General features: G+C 41.9%; 1 pseudogene; it reads left to right on the forward strand.

Moving 5' to 3' along the window:
* Window positions 1–14,581, forward strand: part of LOC127211925 (serine/threonine-protein phosphatase 2A 55 kDa regulatory subunit B alpha isoform-like) — a 37,750-nt pseudogene extending 23,169 nt beyond the window's left edge.
* Window positions 14,582–17,057: the final 2,476 nt, after the last annotated feature.

Consider the following 17,057-nt stretch of genomic DNA (forward strand, 5'->3'; position numbering starts at 1 on the left):
TTCCTCTTCTCTGCCTGGGGGGATCCCGAACCCACACCCATTACCCTAGGAATTTCACGTAGCCCTTAGAGAATCTGTGGGTCCCCATAAGAACCTATTCAGCAAGCACTCGGGATTCCTCCGCATGCTAAGAAGGCATCTCAGTTCCTTAGCCCTTTAGCCAATGACCTTTCCTCACCCTGGACACTCATACTCCCTTCCCAAAGTTCTATATTATTGCCCTTCACTTTGGGTAAAATTGATCTGCCTTTCCGAAGCTGATTCTGGAGTGCCTTCCTTTCTGTCCTTACTTGTGAGGCTTGCAAATGCCCAGCGATCGCCCCTGCTCCATTCGCCCTCATGGACCTATATTGGCGATGGTCTATTGGGGCAGCGAGGGTCCCACCTGGACATCACTCTCTGTAATCCTCAGTGCCTCTCTCAAATTCTAATTACAACTTCCTTTAACATTAAAAAACAAAACAAAACAAAACAAAAAAAAAAACCAAACTTTAAGGAAGCTTAGTTTCTGAGAATCCATACATGTCAAACCTTTTTCCCCCTTCCCTTCCCTTCCCTTCCCTTCCCTTCCTTTCCCTTCCTTTTCTTTCCCTTCCTTTGTGAAGTCCCTCTCAAGCAAAAACATCTTCACAGCACTGATGGAACATGACTTTAATCCCACTGTGAGTTCAAGGCCATCCTGGTCTACAGAGCTAGTTTCAGGACATCCAGGGCTACACAAAGAAACTCTGTCTCAGGAAACAAAGATCAACAACAAAACAAAAAATAAAAAGAAAGAAAGAAAACATCATTGTAGGGTCTAGCCAACATTTGCTACTTTGTGGGTTCCTTTTTCTCTCTTTCACCCTTCTCCATCCCTATTAACTCCATAGCACTGGATAGGAGAGGGGGGAAAGGAGAGCGAAGCTATCAATAAATTACTTCCTGCTGACGAGGGGTGTCCAGCTCCTTGGGGGCATGTTTGGGCTTCAGTGTCAGGATAGCCAATTTCTTCTTCTCGTTTCTTTGTGGCAACTTGACAAACAGCAACCAACAGCGCCCAACCACCAAGCAGCCAACAGCAGCAGCACCACCTCTGGGGACCCTGTCATTTACCTATCCTCTAAAAAGTTCCCAGACACTATCAGTGGCTGGAAGAAACATGCCCCTGCTAGAGCATGAGGTAAATCATAACCACCTGTTGTGAAGCAGCCTCATATCACCACACCTGGGATTAAAATGAAACACGTTTTCATAATATTTCTGTGTTTTTAAAAAATAAACCAAAATAACAAAATTCTCACTACAGTAGGACAGTAGTGGGAAACAAAAACAAACTGCAATAATTTGATCACAGCGTGTGTGTGTGTGTGTGTGTGTGTGTGTGTGTGTGTGTGTGTTGTCTAAGCATATTGCCTTCACATTTAATAAATACTAAAACTTCCACAGACGTCAAGGACAGCACAGAACTCTGTTTTGATAAGACTTCTTTTGTATGACTTTACCACTAAAATATTCCTTGGGATCTTTGGAAATAATTTTGTCATGAAATATTTATCCCTGTTAGACAAAACCCTTAAGTCAGAAATGATGAGATACACCTGTAATCTCAGGATTTAAGAGGAGGAGGCGAGTGTCGGGCATCAGAAATTTGAGGTCATCCTTGGCTACAGGGTGAATTTGAGGGCAGCCCGGGCTACATGAGACCTTGTCTAAAATTAGAGACAAACACAGTTCACAGCCCTCTGAGTCTTGTTTCTCACTCACCTCTGACCCTTTTTGCTCTTCTCACAGCTTGCATCTTGTCTTAGCTGTAGACAGGCCTCTCCGCCATCTCCTGTCTCTCGCTGAGGACCATCCCAGTGGAAGCACCGAACAGAGCCAACTTGGAGCATCAGCAGTTCTCTTAGTCCTGCTGAGATGTGTCTTTCATGCTGCTTGTGATAACTCTGTGGCGTCCTTAGCCAACTTAAACTCCATAGCCAATGGCTAGAATTGACTCACTGCCACACGAACTCTTCTCTTTTTCTCTGCTTTGTACTCCTATGGCAAAACTAGTTAAATTCGTTTCTCATTAAACTCTAAGCGTGGCTCATAAACATATCCCCACTTTCGCTTTAAATTTAGGATCCCTAGTCTCCAGTGGGGCCCTGGTGGTTCTGTAGTTCACACTGCACTACTCATTCTTTCACTCTACTTTTCTTTAGAAACGTTCCCATTTCCTTACACTGTCAGTCTCTTGGAGTCCCTGACTTCTCCTCCCTTTCTCCTTTCCTCCTCTGATGCTGGGCTGTGATTGCTTGATGGGTTGAGCACACTCTCGGGGCATCTAGAAGAACCTACAGAAAGAATACAGGGTAAGGGGTTGGTGGAAGGGAGGTAGAGGCTTCAATATCCCAAATAAAATAGAGTTTAAAAACTAGCGGCAGCATGCGTGAGAGACAGAGGACTAATAAACAGAAGGTCATGCTGTTCTTCTGCCAAGTGGGTTCCCAGGATCCCCCCCCCCCCCCCACACACACACACTTCCTCCAGCTAGACCTCACCTCTGAAAGGTTCTATAACCTTCCTTAAAGCACCATCTGCTGAGAACCAAGTGTTCAAACACACGAGCCCATTGAGGGGGGCATTCCCCACCGAAACCATAATTGTTTTCAATTTCGTTTGTTCTTTGGAAGTTTTACTTTCCTTTCAATGTCTTCCTTGGTGCATTGTTTGTTCAGATGCATTTTGTTTGCTTTGCATGCTTTTGTATAATTCTCATTGTTATTATTGTTTAGCTGCCTTTATTTTGTGGCTAGTCCGAGAAGATACATGTTATGGTCTGTTTTTGTACCACTTATTGAGACTTGTTTTATTGCCTAACATACAGTCTGTCCTGGAGAAGGCCTAACGAGTCAAGGAGGACCAGGCTGTGCTTTCTGTAGCTGTTGGATAAGAGAGTGTTCCATAAGTGTCTGTTGGAGCCATTTAGATTGTAATGTCATTTAACTCCAGTGGCTCTCTGTTAGCTTTCTTACCTAGATGAGTTTTATTGTTCCACGTAGAGCATTGAAGTCCCACTTACTGCATTTGTGTCTATTTCTGCTTTTTGATATGATAGCATTTGCTTTATATATTTGTTCTGGTATGGGATTATATCCTATATTCAATACTGTATGTGTCCTTTTGCCATTATATACTGATCTCCTTTGTTTATTTTTTTTTCAGTTTCCCACTCTGTCTATTTTTATACAATGTGATTGTAATAGTTCTGATCACATCAGTTTTCATTTGTAGTGAAATATCTTGTTTTTGTTTTTGATTTTTGGTTTCTTGAGATAGGGTTTCTCTCTGTGTAGCCTTGGATGTCCTGGATTTGCTTTGAGACCAGGCTGGCTTCGAACTCACAGAGGTCCATCCACTTCTGCCTTCCTGAGTGTTAGGGTTACAGGTGTGCGCCACTGTGTCTGCCGAAATATTGTGTTTTTTCCCCATACTTTACTTTCAGTTTATGTGTACTTACTGGTGAAATTAGATTCTTATAAGCAGCATATGATTGGGCCTTGGTTTTTATTTTAATTTTTATCTGGTGTGTGTGTGTGTGTGTGTGTGTGTGTGTGTGTGTGTGTGTGTGTGTGTACGCACAGTCACTCTTATGGTGCATATGTGGAAGTCAGAAGACAATTTTTGGAAATTGGATTTCTCTATGTCCTCAGGATTAAACTCAGGTCATTAGCCTTTACCCCCTGGGCCATCCCACTGGCCCCAAATCTTTCATTTTTAAAAATGTACTGTCCAGATTTTACAACTCCCAGTGTGTGTGTCTTTGTGTTGCTTAGGGTCAGAGCCAAGGGCTTATTCATAGCAAGCAAGTGCTCTATCACTGAACTATGCCCCTAAACCCCAGAGATGAGTTTTAATTGTCCTTATTTAAGTTGTTGTGTTGGGAAGATGGCTCGATGTGTAACGTGCTTTCTATACAAGCTTGAGGCCCGAGCTCAAATCCCCAGAACCCACACAAGGCTGGTTGTAGCAAGCAATGCCTTTGCAATCTCAGTGCAGAAAAGAAGAAAATGAAGACCCACCCAGGCAGCGAGCCTGGTGTTTCCAGTGATGAGCAGCAAAGTGGTCCTGTCTCAAAATAAGCTGGAAAGCAAGGACTCACGCCCAAGCTTGCCCTCTGACTTCACTCACCCACACGCACACATTACATATACAACTAAGTTGTCGTTATTACAGGCAGTAGTGAATGCAGTAGCTGCAACACCAGGGTTGAGTCATTTTGTGAATGCACTTCTCTTAAAATCAGAAAGGGAATTCATAGTCATAATTAGCAGGTAACCATATTCTTTATTGTAAAGAATATCTATGTATTATAAATAGCATTTATCTCTAACAATATCTCTTATGTTAAAAACAAGAAAAATAATGAATTAACCTTTTAATAATTATTTTTTAAATAAGAAAAAAAAACTTAGAGGTTGGAGATGGATCAGAGGATTAAGAGCTGTTCTTTCAGAGGACTTGGGTTTGATTTCAAGCATTCTGTAGTGGCTCACAACTGTTTGCAACTCCAGTTCAAAGGGACTTGTCACCCTTTTCTAGCCTCCAGGGGCAGCGGGCATACAAACGCAACATGGACATTAATGAAAGCAAAGCACCCACACATATAAAACTTTTTAAAAAAGAAATGGAAGTTCACACATTGGTTTGCTGTAGTAACCTTTGGGTTTTTTGAGCCTTAACTTCTAGATTTTGTTTTGTTTGCTTGTTTATTTATTTTATGTGTATGGATATTTTGTCAGCATGTATGTCTATGCACCACATGAGTATAGTGCCTGTGGAAGCCAGAAGAGGACATTGGATCCCCTGGAACTAGAGTTAGAGACAGTTGTGAGCCACCGTGTGGGTGTTGGAAATCTAACCCAAGTCTTCTGGAAAAGCAGCTCAGTGCTCTTAACCGCTGAGCCATCTTTCCAGCCCCAAACTTCTAGATATTTTTAAGTGAATTTACAAAACTTGGTCTTCACACTTTATATTTAATCGAGAGCACAGCCTGGTTTATCAACCTATCTTTACCATTAACTGGAAAACTTGTATTAATTTTAATCTTGTAGAGTTTCTTTCAAGTGACACGTCGTAACTACAAATAGGAGTCTTTCAAAAGATAAACTTGGAGCAAGTAATATCTAATTTCTAAGATCTAAAAATTGAGTGTTTTCATACCTATTAAGATTGTATGTTAAGGGCTGAAGAAATAGCTCAGAGGTTAAGAGCACCATCTGCTCTTCCAAAGGTCCTGAGTTCAATTCCCAGCAACCAAATGGTGGCTCACAACCATCTGTAATGAGATCTGGTGCTCTTTTCTGGCATGCAGGTATACATGCAGGCAGAACATTGTATAAATAATAAATAAATAAAATCTTTTTTAAAAAAGATTGTATGTTAGGAGATGGGGAAATAGAAGGACCCAGGGGGTCCTAGGTACCTACAAGAAGAACATCGTGATGAGTAGATCGGGACCCAGGGGGATCTGCTCAAACTATTGCACTAACCAAGGACAGTACAGTATTAAACATCAAATCCCTACTCTGATCTACCCAATGGACAGGACATTCTCCACAGTTATGTGGAGCATGGGGACTGACTCTGACATGAACTCTGGTGCTCCATATTTGACCACCTCCCCTTGGTGAGGAGGCCTGGTGGCACTCAAAGAAAGAATAAGCAAGCTACCAAGATGAGACTTGATAGCCTATGACCATATAGTGGGGGAGGAGGTCTCCCTTGATCTTAGACCTAGGGGAGGGGAATAGAGTGAAAGTGGGAGGAAGGGAGGAATGGGAGGATACAAGTGATGGGATAACAATTGAGTTGTAATCTGAATAAATTAATAAAATTAAAATTAAACTTAAAAAAAGATTGTCAGTGTTGGGACTAAAGGTCTGTATCATCATAACTGATGAGTATTGGGTTTTTACACAAGAAAAACAAAAGCATCTGTCAATATGATAAGTTGTTCATGAATATTCATGGATTTAGATGCAGCAGTCCAGATTAATTTCACTAAGTAAATTAATTCAGGGAGGAGTATATGCTTTATTATTAATAATATAAAATTATAGAAGATTTTTTAAACCTCAATAATCTTTGCTTTTATGAAATATATCAATGGTCACCCAATAATGAAGGACGGTGGCAGGATATTAAAAGGATTACAAAGAAAAAAAATTAAAGATAACAAATATTGTCTTAGTTGGTATTTTCATGTTTATTCACATGTTGGAAACTATCAAATTGTACCATTCATTATGTTCAACTCATTCTATGTCAATTATATTAAATTCTTTGAAAAGAAATTACACACCTTTTTCCTTTATTATTTTTTCTCATGTGTATATGTGTGTCTGGGTATATGTATGCATGGATGTGGGCATTGCCCATGGAGGCAGGAAAGGGGTACCAAATCCCTTGGATCTGGACTTAGAGGCAGTGGTGAGGCGCCTGAGTTGAGTGTTGGAACCAACTTGAAGGGGCAGGCAGTGCTCTTCCCACACTGGGCGATTTCTCCAACCTCCGTTTGTCTCTTTCTGAGACAGAGATGTGCTATAGCGTTCAGGCTCCTCAAATTTTTACGTTTCTTCCCTGGCCTGCTAGGCTTACAAGGCCTTTGTTTCTTTAGTATTCATTGTAGCAGCCTGCACCCATCTCTTGTTTGATTTTTATCTTCTTACTTATTTATAGGGCGGCAGATAAAACCCAAGGCATCTTGTTTACAAAGCAAGGACACTACCACTGAGCTACACCCCCCTACCCTGTCTTAAATTTCAACTTCTAAACACAAATAAATTTATATGTTCATAGAAATGATAAAATTAAAGTAACTGAAGTTCTGTTTCTTCTTCATTATGTCTATTGTTATTATTTGTATCAAGTTTACTATTCAAGTGTAGAAATATATGGCCCCATAGTCATTAGAGACGGAGGATTAAAGTGTCTGTAATGAAAGCAGACAATTCTGAACCATTACGAACTTACTCAAAACAAATGTGCAGCTTGGTAGGATTGCATTGGAGCCTGACTCAATTATTTCTATGGAGAATATATTGTTTAAATAATAAAAGGGGGCTAATTGGAAGTTTATGTATGTAATGTTACAGCTCATGGTGCAATCGCACAATTGCCTAAAGCTTAGACCAACAAAATATCTTGGGAGATGCATATTTTTGTCACTGTTAAATTTTTAAATTACTGGTAAGTGGTGTTAATAAAAGAGGGCTCAGCAGTTAAGAACACTGGCCGTTCCTGCAGAGGACCTGGATTCAGTTCTTAGCACCCATAGAATGGCTCACAACTCCCTGTAGCTCCAGTTCCAGGGTACCCAATGTCTTCTTCCGGCTTTTGTGGGTTTCATGCATGTGGTCTACATACTACAGACATACCTCCATGCAGACAAAATACTAATATACATATAACAAAGATAAACTTAGCATGGTGGCGGCGCACACCTTTAATCCCAGCACTTGGGAGGCAGAAGCAGGCGGATCGCTGTGAGTTCAAGGCCAACCTGCTCTACAAAGCGAGTCCAGGACAGCCAAGGCTAACACAGAGAAACCCTGTCTTGAAAATCCAACAAAAACAAAACAAAACAAAACTAGATCTACCTTAGGTCAGTTTTATTACTGTTTTTGTATTATATAGTTTTACTTATTTTATGATAATTTACTCTCTTACTGCCTTTATTCAACGCAGACAAAACCATGGCGGGGAGCATGTGACAAAACAAAGATTTTTATTTGTTTTATTTTTATTGGACCAGAAAGCAGAGAGGAAAAAAAGGCAGTCATGGGCATGATAGATTCCTTAAATGCACACCCCCCAGAGACCTACTTCCTCCAACTCTGCTCTCCCCTCTAAGAAGGATCCATCCAGTCCTCCCTTCCCAATAGCACTACTATCTGGAGGCCAAGCCTTCAGCATAGGAGTCTAGATACAAGGTGTGCGGGGCTTGGGGGAGGGGAAGCTTCACATCTAAACGGTGACATTCCACTCTTGGACCCCACATCTTGCCATCTCTCTCTCCATAATGCAAACTATATTTAGTTCAACTCCAAGAGCTTTCAGTTCTAGTACTTCTAAAGTTCCAAGTTCAAAGTCTCCTCTCAGACCCCAAACTTTTAGACGTGATCCTCTGTAAAACAAAACAAAGCGAAGCAAAAAGTTACATACATAAGCAACGATGAGACGGACATAGAGTAAACATTACCATTTCAAAAGGAATGCATAGGAGACTACCATGGCAGAGTCAAATAAAGTAAGACTGAACCAAGAAAGGTAAACATTAAATTTGGTAGCTCCACCTCACACAACTCCCCTAGGGTTGGGGCAGCCCCACCACTAAGGCCTTATTGACTGTCTTTTGCATGCCCTCTGCTTTACTATTTTTATTACTATTATTATTATTATTATTATTATTATTATTATTATTATTATTATTATTATTATTATTATTTTAGCTGACTCTCATTGTTGCCTGTGACCATTCCATCATCTTGGCACCTCAGATTTCTTGGGGTCTCCATTCAGGTTTATTTTTACTCTTCATAGATTTGTGCATTCCCATCTCAAGTGCTGCCCACAGGTGTTCCAACCACGTCACACAACTCCTCGCATCCAAGGCCCATCTTTGGACTCTTGGTGGAAGCCTCTGCAAGCCACAACTCTCATATTCTGCCTGCACAGTTGACATCACGTGGACGACACCAAGGTCTGCTGCTAAGTCAAACAGTAGATAAAAATCCCTTGTAGCCGAGGTTGCTGTGGCCTGAGTGTCTACACAGCTGGATGTGGGGACACATGTTGCTCGGCATCGCCATGTGAGGAGGGTGCTTGGGAGCGTTCTTCTAAAACCAGCATCTTTCAAGTGAGTTTTACATACTTGTACTTCTGTGCCTGTGATGAACGAGGCCCAAGCGGTTCCTAAGATGACTTCCAGGCGTCTTACTTAGGGTTCCACTACAAAGTATGTGACCTGTTTTAGTGGTGTTGACCTATAAAAATTCTACCTTCCCTGGCCTATCTTTTTATGCTTGCCTTTTTGGGGCAAACAGCAAGTTTTAAAGTCTACCCACTCTGCTTTTTGTTCCTGATTCTCCCTGTAAATCTGGCTAAAAGAAGTAAGTAAAAGAATTAAGCCATGGTCTGGAGAGATGGCTCAGAGGTTAAGAGCACCATCTGTTCTTCTGAAGGTCCTGAGTTCGATTCCCAGCAACCACGTGGTGGCTCACAACCACCTGTAATGAGATCTGGTGCCTTCTTGTGGTGGGCAGGCACACGTGTGGGCAGAATACTGTATAAATAATAAATGAATCTTAAAAAAAAAAAAAATTAAGCCATGCCAAATCCTGAATGCTATGCTACCTTGACATTTTCTTTACCAGTTAAGTAGTTAAACCCAATGTCCTAAAAAATTCTCAGGCCATGAGCAAAACGTGGACACTTTCTTTCTTTTTTAAATATATTTTATTAATTTATTCATATTACATCTCAATGGTTATCCCATCCCTTGTATCCTCCCATTCCTCCCTCCCTCCCGTTTTCCCCTTACTCCCCTCCCCTGTGACTGTGACTGAGGGGGACTACCTCCCCCTGTATATGCTCATAGGGTATCAAGTCTCTTCTTGGTAGCCTGCTAGTGGACACTTTCTTGACCAGACTGTAACATGATTAGTCCCTCCTCCCATTCCTAACAGAGTCCTCACTTCCACTCAGCGCCTCATTGCCTACACCTCATGAGCATTTTGGCCTTCTGAGCTCACACCAGAGTCACCCAGGAAGCTTCACTTATGGTACTGTAAACATCTCTGAACATTTCCAAAATTCATCTCACAGATCTGTCCAAAGGCATCTGAACCACACGGTCGGGACAGGTCACAGCCACGCCCCCACTTTTTAGTGCCGATTTTCCGTATTAGAAAGCAATTTGTCACTGTGACAAAACACCGAGAGAAATGGCGTAAGGGAGGAAAGATTAATTTTGGCTCAGCTTCAGAGGTTTTAGTCCATTGTCAATTGGCCCCCCCCCCCCGGTGGTGTGGGCTTGTGTTGAGACAGGACGCCATGGCAGGAAGCATATGGTGAAACAAAGCTGTTCACCTCGTTTACAGCCAGGAAGCAGATAGGAAATTAGGAATGATCAGGAAATGATATATTCTTCAAGAGCACATCCTTAGAAAACTACTTCCTCCAACAGCTTCCCTTGTAAGAACTTACTAATGGATAAATCCATGGATGAAGTTAGTGTCGTTACCGTAGTCTGCTTTCCATTGCGCTGATAAAAGCAACTGGGGGACAAAAGGATTTGTTTGGCTTGCGTGTCTTGATCTGTCTGTCCTTGAGGAAAGCCAAGTCAGGAGCTGAGGCAGGAGCCATGGAGGAATGCTACTTTCTGGCTTGCTACTGCCTAACTTGCTCAGCTTACTTTTTTATACAAACCATGACTACCTGTCCAGTGGCCCAGCCCATAGTGGGACCGTCCCATATCAATCATTAATCAAGAAAATGCATCCACAGATAGGCCTCTGGGCCACTCTTGTAGAAGCGTTTTCTCAGTTAGGTTCCCTTTCCTCAAAGGCAAAAGCAAAAACAAAACCAAAAAGACTAACAAGCGCAGCCCTCATGATCCAAACAGCTCTCAATAGCACCACAGTTGGGGACCAAGCTGTCAGTACATAAGCCTTTGGGGGATGCTTCATGTGTCTACCACAACAGAGAGCTAAAGAAGTTATCTAAAGACTCAGAGCCAGGCATTTGCATGTATGTATGTGCATTGTGTGTGTGCTTGGTGCTCCTGGCCACAGAGGCCAGAAGACGGCATTGGATCCCCTTGCACTGGACCTACAGATGGGTGTAAGCTCCTAAGTGGGTGCTGGGAACAGAACCTGTTTACTCTATGAGAGCAAAAAGCACTGCTTAACTGTTGGGCCATCTCTCCAGCCTCTCTCTAAATCTTTTAAAAAATATTTTATTTAATTTAAATTTATGTGCGTTGGTGTGAGGGTGTCAGATCTTGGAGTTACAGACAATTGTGAGCTGCCATGTGGGTGCTGGGAATTGAACCCGGGTCCTTTGGAAGAGCAGGCAGTGCTCTTAACCACCGAGCCATCTCTCCAGGCCCCATCTTTAAATCTTACGTACTTTTCTATGATATAATGTCTCCCATTTAAAACAGGGAGATTAAATAGGATTATGCTTGTGGCTGCGAACTAATATTACCTGAAAATATGTCACTTTATTACTAATGATAACAATAACCATAGTGATCATTTGTTGAATGTCTTCACATACTAGGCATCATAAATGGCATTTTTAAAATTGAATTTTAATGAAAGTGTAGCTCTTCCCAGTTGATGGCTTCTGGCAGGAGGGTGGGGAAGGACTGACTCAGTTTCCTATAAGGTGCTGGCCATTGGGAGGTTGGCCATCTCCAGTGAGAATATGGATAACACAGATTGGACTTGGTGGGTTTTTTTTGAGGGCGGACCTCACAAAGGTGGGAGGGCAGACCTGGGAGGAATGGAAAGTGAGGGTGATGCAGTGCGTTGTACAAAATTCCCAAATAACTAACAAAATGTTGCATAAAAATTGAATTTTAAATTGGAACCAAGGAGGCAGAGGCAGGCGGATCGCTGTGAGTTCAAAGTCAGCCTGGTCTACAAAGCGAGTCCAGGACAGCCAAGGCTAACACAGAGAGACCCTGTCTCAAAAAACAAATAATAATAATAATAATAATAATAATAATAATAATAGGAACTGAGCATAGAATAGTACAGAGTTCTCACACAGAACCAGACTGTTGTTAACTCAAACTTTCCCATGGCATGTTATTACAGTTAATGAGCCAGCAGGAATATTATTGATAGGTTGGCAGTATGGTTGTGTTTCCTTGTGGGTTTTTTCCCTTGTTTGTTTGCTTGCTTAATGTCATTTTCTGTCTCATAAACTTGTCCAGCATCTAAATTATATTGACTTTTTGGGCCTCTTTGGCTTGAACATTTTCTCAATTTTTTTTTGTCTTGTTTTATTTTGCTTTTTATTACCATGGCATTTTGAAGATGACCAGTCAGGGATATTATACAGCTTTTGTGAGGATCTGTTTGATTGTTTTGCCATGATTAGACAAATTAGACAGTTCAAAGGTTGTTGGAGAAAGATCATAAAGGTGCTATTCTCATCGTGTCACGGATAGCTCTTGGTGCCATCTGCAAACGCCCGCCCGGAGCCGTGCTTGGGCGCCTTTCCTACTGTGTCTTCTTTGCTCTTTCAATACTGTATATAGTCTTTGGACCAAAGTCACCGTGCGAAAGGAGTGGGAAGTAAGCTCCCCTCCCTATAAGGTATAGTCTCTGTATCACATGTTTGGAATTCTGAGTGAGAGATTGTTCTCAGGTTAGCCATGTATATTTTTATATCAACATAGGCCCAGATGCTATGGTATTCATCTTATTGCTCAAGTTGTTCCATCATTGGTCACGGTCAACTCTTTTGGTCTGTGTCTTCCTTTGACCATGTCCACCAGTGCCTTTCAACAATTGCTTTCAATAATTCCTTATTTCTTTAATGCTGTGACACAGTTCAGAATCATCTGGCACATTTCCTGTCCCAGCCCTGGAGGGAGCCATTTGTCTAAGAGGCCTGGGACCGAGACCCCATACTCATGTGCTCGTTGTTGCTAGCATGTCATTCTGCTAGAAACTCTTAGCTGAAAAGACAGAGGAATACACACATATAACCCAGTGTTTTTGTATGTAGCCATGTGCAACTACTCTAAATTAGACATGTTTTCCTACCGATATCCCTAATGAACCCATTTCTGCAAGGATCAGTCTAGCCTAGCTCCCCTGGCCAATGAGAGAGACTTCATACACACAGCTCTATTTCATTCGATGAGGTGTCTATATTTTCTCATTTTATAGAAGAAACTTAGAGTTGATTTTTTTTTTCCCCCAAAGGCACTGCCGTTACAAGGTGAAACTAGGGTCTGCTGGCTCTTTTGCAGATCTTCCCTCGTTTAGTTTCTATTTGTCCTATGCTTTCAGTGTTCTGTGCTGTGTACAGAAATATATTTTACACTGAGACTGAAGAAGGTTTACAAGTTAAAATGCAATGGAGGCACATGTGCATTCCTGCCACTGCCAACACCACACCGCTTCCACGCTGTGGGAGCTAGAGGGGGGGTGTGCTTACTCAGTGCTTCCCCACCCCCCCTTGGGTGAAAGGAGCAGCAGATGCTGATATAGTTGAAGCAGATGGATTTTCTATGTCGAATTTAATTATCCTGGATAATTGCTTACAATAGGACATAAGGAGGGTGGAGTCATCACCTTCCGATACTAGCAGGAGAAAATGCAGTCTCATAGCCAAGGAGACCACGTATACAGACCAGAACAAACCCCCGAACCAGAATCTGACTACTTGAGAAGTTCAGAAATAGAAAAGACCAAGAATATTATATAGTCACCCACCTCCCAATGGGGCTGTTCTATCCCAAGTGGTCAGCTCTAAAAATATAAATATGAGCAACATTAAATGGATACAGTAGGTTGTATTTATACTTTTATATGCATGTGTACATATAACAGTAGTAATTAAAGAAAAACAGAAAAGACAAGGAGTGCAGTGGTAGGGGTGGTTCTGGGAAGACTTAGGGGTGGGGTAGGGAGTGCATGTAGTCAAAACACATCTCCTGAAATTCTCAAATTTCATACATTCATAAAAAGACTATATATTATTTTTTTATTAATTTATTCTTGTTACATCTCAATGTTTATCCCATCCCTTGTATCCTCCCATTCCTCCCTCCCCCCCCCCCATTTTCCCATTATTCCCCTCCCCTATGACTGTTCCTGAGGGGGATTACCTCCCCCCAATGATGCTCAGATTTTAACTGGTACCACTGACAAAACAATACAATATGGAAACTCAGTGACAAAGGAATTGAAGATACAACTTGAGGGAGGGACATGGCAGTCTGAGAGGTCCTACCACAGCTGCAAGTGCCCAGCTTTAAGCTGTGGACCTGCTGGACGAGGCCAGTCTACGAAGACCACTTACCACTGCTGATGCATACAGTATCAACCCAAGTTCTGTTAACAGCGGCTATGAAACTTGTTTACCTACAGATGATTCTCAGATCAACGTTTGGCACCTGGAAGTTACAGATAGGGATTTCGATACTGTGTATCCGACTCTGTCATTACGGGAGCATTCACAGAGGGTTAGGACGACAGCCAAACTGCACCCAAACAGCTGTAACACATCTGCCTGCAGCATCTGCCTTGTGACATGAGGGCATCTGCGTCTGTGATCGGCATTCTAAACTGCTAGGAGCTGGAAGATCCCAGTAACAGGGTCATTTTGTTCCCCCAAATCATCCCCTCTGTTTCTGATGTAAAATGTTGTCATAGCGGTCACAGCATGATGAGAATATTTGTCAGTCAAAACTTAAATATAGAAAACAGGCAAGCATTTGGAAACACAACAAGTATGTGGATATCTCAGAAGCAAATTTTGCTCTCTCTAAGAGAACGACTGCATATTTGGCAAATTTGAGTGGTCTTAGAATAGATTTTATAGGGCCCTCATGACTGAATATTATAATAATTTATTCAGAAATTCTTACAGAACAAGAGAGTTATAACACAGAAGCTTCACAGTTTTAAATTTTTAATTGCATCTGTTATTGTGTGTGTGTGTGTGTGTGTGTTATAGACACACACACACACACACACACCCCACAGCTCACATGTGGAGGTCAGAAGACAGAATGGGTTCTCGCCTTCCATCCTGTGGGGCCCAGGAATCGAACTCTCATTGTCAGGTTTGGAAACACACACCTTCGCCTGATGAACCATCTCCCCACCCCTTCACACAGTTTCGAAGATACACCAAGTCCCTGCAAACAGCAAGCAAAAGAAAGATGTATTGGTAGGCTAGACTTTAGCGAGAAAATTTTTCATATAGCTGGCACTCCAATGAAAGTAACGTTTTGTAGGTTACACTCTGTATATAGTTCAATTAAAAGTGATGATTGGCATTTCCAGCAGAAGGGCACACTCCCTACTCACCTGAGATAATTGAATCTGACAACCGTACCTATGAAAGAGAGGTCCATTGAGGCATCCTTTCCAGTGCTTGAGAGTGTGCTGTTCCACATACACTTTAAACTTAACTTTGTTTCTCTAAGACTTATGATTTTTAATTATGTTTATGTGTGTGAGTGTATCTGTAGGTACGTGCATGTGACTGCAGGTGCCCATGAAAGCCAGAAGCATCAGCTCTCCCTACGGCTGGTTGTTGTCAGGTATCTGATAGGGATGCTGGGAAGTGAACTCTGGTCCTCTGAAAGAACAGTACACACTCTTAACCACCGAGCCATCTCTCTAACCCCATCGACATATTGTCATGGTCACATGAAAAAAAAAAGCTGTGTAATATAGGCTTAAGGTTATTGTGTAATTCAAATGCTGATTTCTCTGCCCCCCATATCCGGTTGCAATCCTTGTGAGAGTCTCCTGTCTCAATGTTGTATAAACTGTGCCCCCAGGTTGTGCCCTGATATGCCAATAAAGCCACTTCCAGCCAATCACTGAGCAGGGGAGAGAATAAGGCTGAACTACCTGTCAGTCAGGGAAGGAGTTAGAAGAGGAAGTAAAGGGTTCAGCCATAGGAGAGGTCCAAGAGAGATCAGAGGAAGGAGCTGGAGCAGAGAAAGCTACAAAGTGTAGGGATCTCTGGTATGCAAGGCTGGAGGAAACCAGATTAGCCTAGAGGGTTAAGAATAGAGTAATAGCTGCTCAGTTATTATGTTGTGAAGCTTATTGTTAAACAAATATAAAAGAATCTTAGTTATCTGTGTGATAGCCAGGTTAAGAAAGAAACTGAAAAATAAACAGTTTTGTAAAAATAACTGTGACAGTGTAAATTTGTCGTGGTGGAGCTCGCCTCATCTACTAGGTAAAGGCATGGCACTTTTAGTTAAAACGACTTTCTTGCACCATCTTGCCTTTCAGCCTAGCTTGGACTGTTCCAGGGCATGTGGTGCTCTCCTATGGTCTCCATAGGCACTGCATGCACATGGTGCACAGACACACATAGAGGCCAAAACTATCCTTTTGTTTTTAGACGGTATCTCTACGTAGCCCTGGCTATCCTGGAACTCAACATGTAGACCAGGCTGGCCTCCAGTTTACAGAAATCTGTCTGCCTCTGCTTCACAAGTGCTGAGATTAAAGGTGCGTACTACCACACCCTGCCCATTTTTTTTTAATTAAAAAAAAAAAGCACACAGTGAATAAAAGTGACAAACAATGAAAAAGGGAGGCGGAGACAGCCACTTTGGGGAGACAAAGGGCATACAAGGTATGCGACTGAAAGACACCTATTTACAATAGATCATCTTGTTGAAATGACCCTGAGTTAAAGTTTTGAGATTTTAAAACTACAGTATTTTGATGTCGTGCACACTTTGTTAAGGAGCACATTATTTTTGAAGGTCCATTATCAGTTATATATCACCTCACTGGCCTACTAAAAAGCTATTTAAATTTCTCCTTAAATTTTCCAAAAGCTCTATAATTTCTTCTTAAATTTACAAAGACTATTGAGAATTATGTTTTGTTGATGGCTGAAACAGTATCTTACTATGAAGCCCAGGCTGGCCTTGAGCATACACTCCTTCCTCCACTTCCCAAGTACAAGCATTACAGTTGTACATCAGCATGCCCTGTCAAATGTCTGGGTTGATTTCCGTCTGTGTGTGTGTGTGTGTGTGTGTGTGTGTGTGTGTGTGTACGCACGCGCGCACTGTATGTATTATGTGTGTGTGTGCTGTATATACTGTGTGTGTGGTGTATGTATTGTGTGTGTGTGGTGTATGTATTGTGTGTGTGGTGTATGTGTTGTGTGTGTGTGCTTGCATGTGTGTAATTCTCAGTTGTTCTCTGCCTTATTCATTGAGACAGGGCCACTCAATTGAGCCTAGAGCTAGCCCATGTTGCTATCCTGGCCACCTTGCTCAGGGATTTCCTTGTCTCCGC

Source organism: Acomys russatus, chromosome 29 (assembly GCF_903995435.1).
Source record: "Acomys russatus chromosome 29, mAcoRus1.1, whole genome shotgun sequence".
Classification (NCBI taxonomy): Eukaryota; Metazoa; Chordata; class Mammalia; order Rodentia; family Muridae; genus Acomys; species Acomys russatus.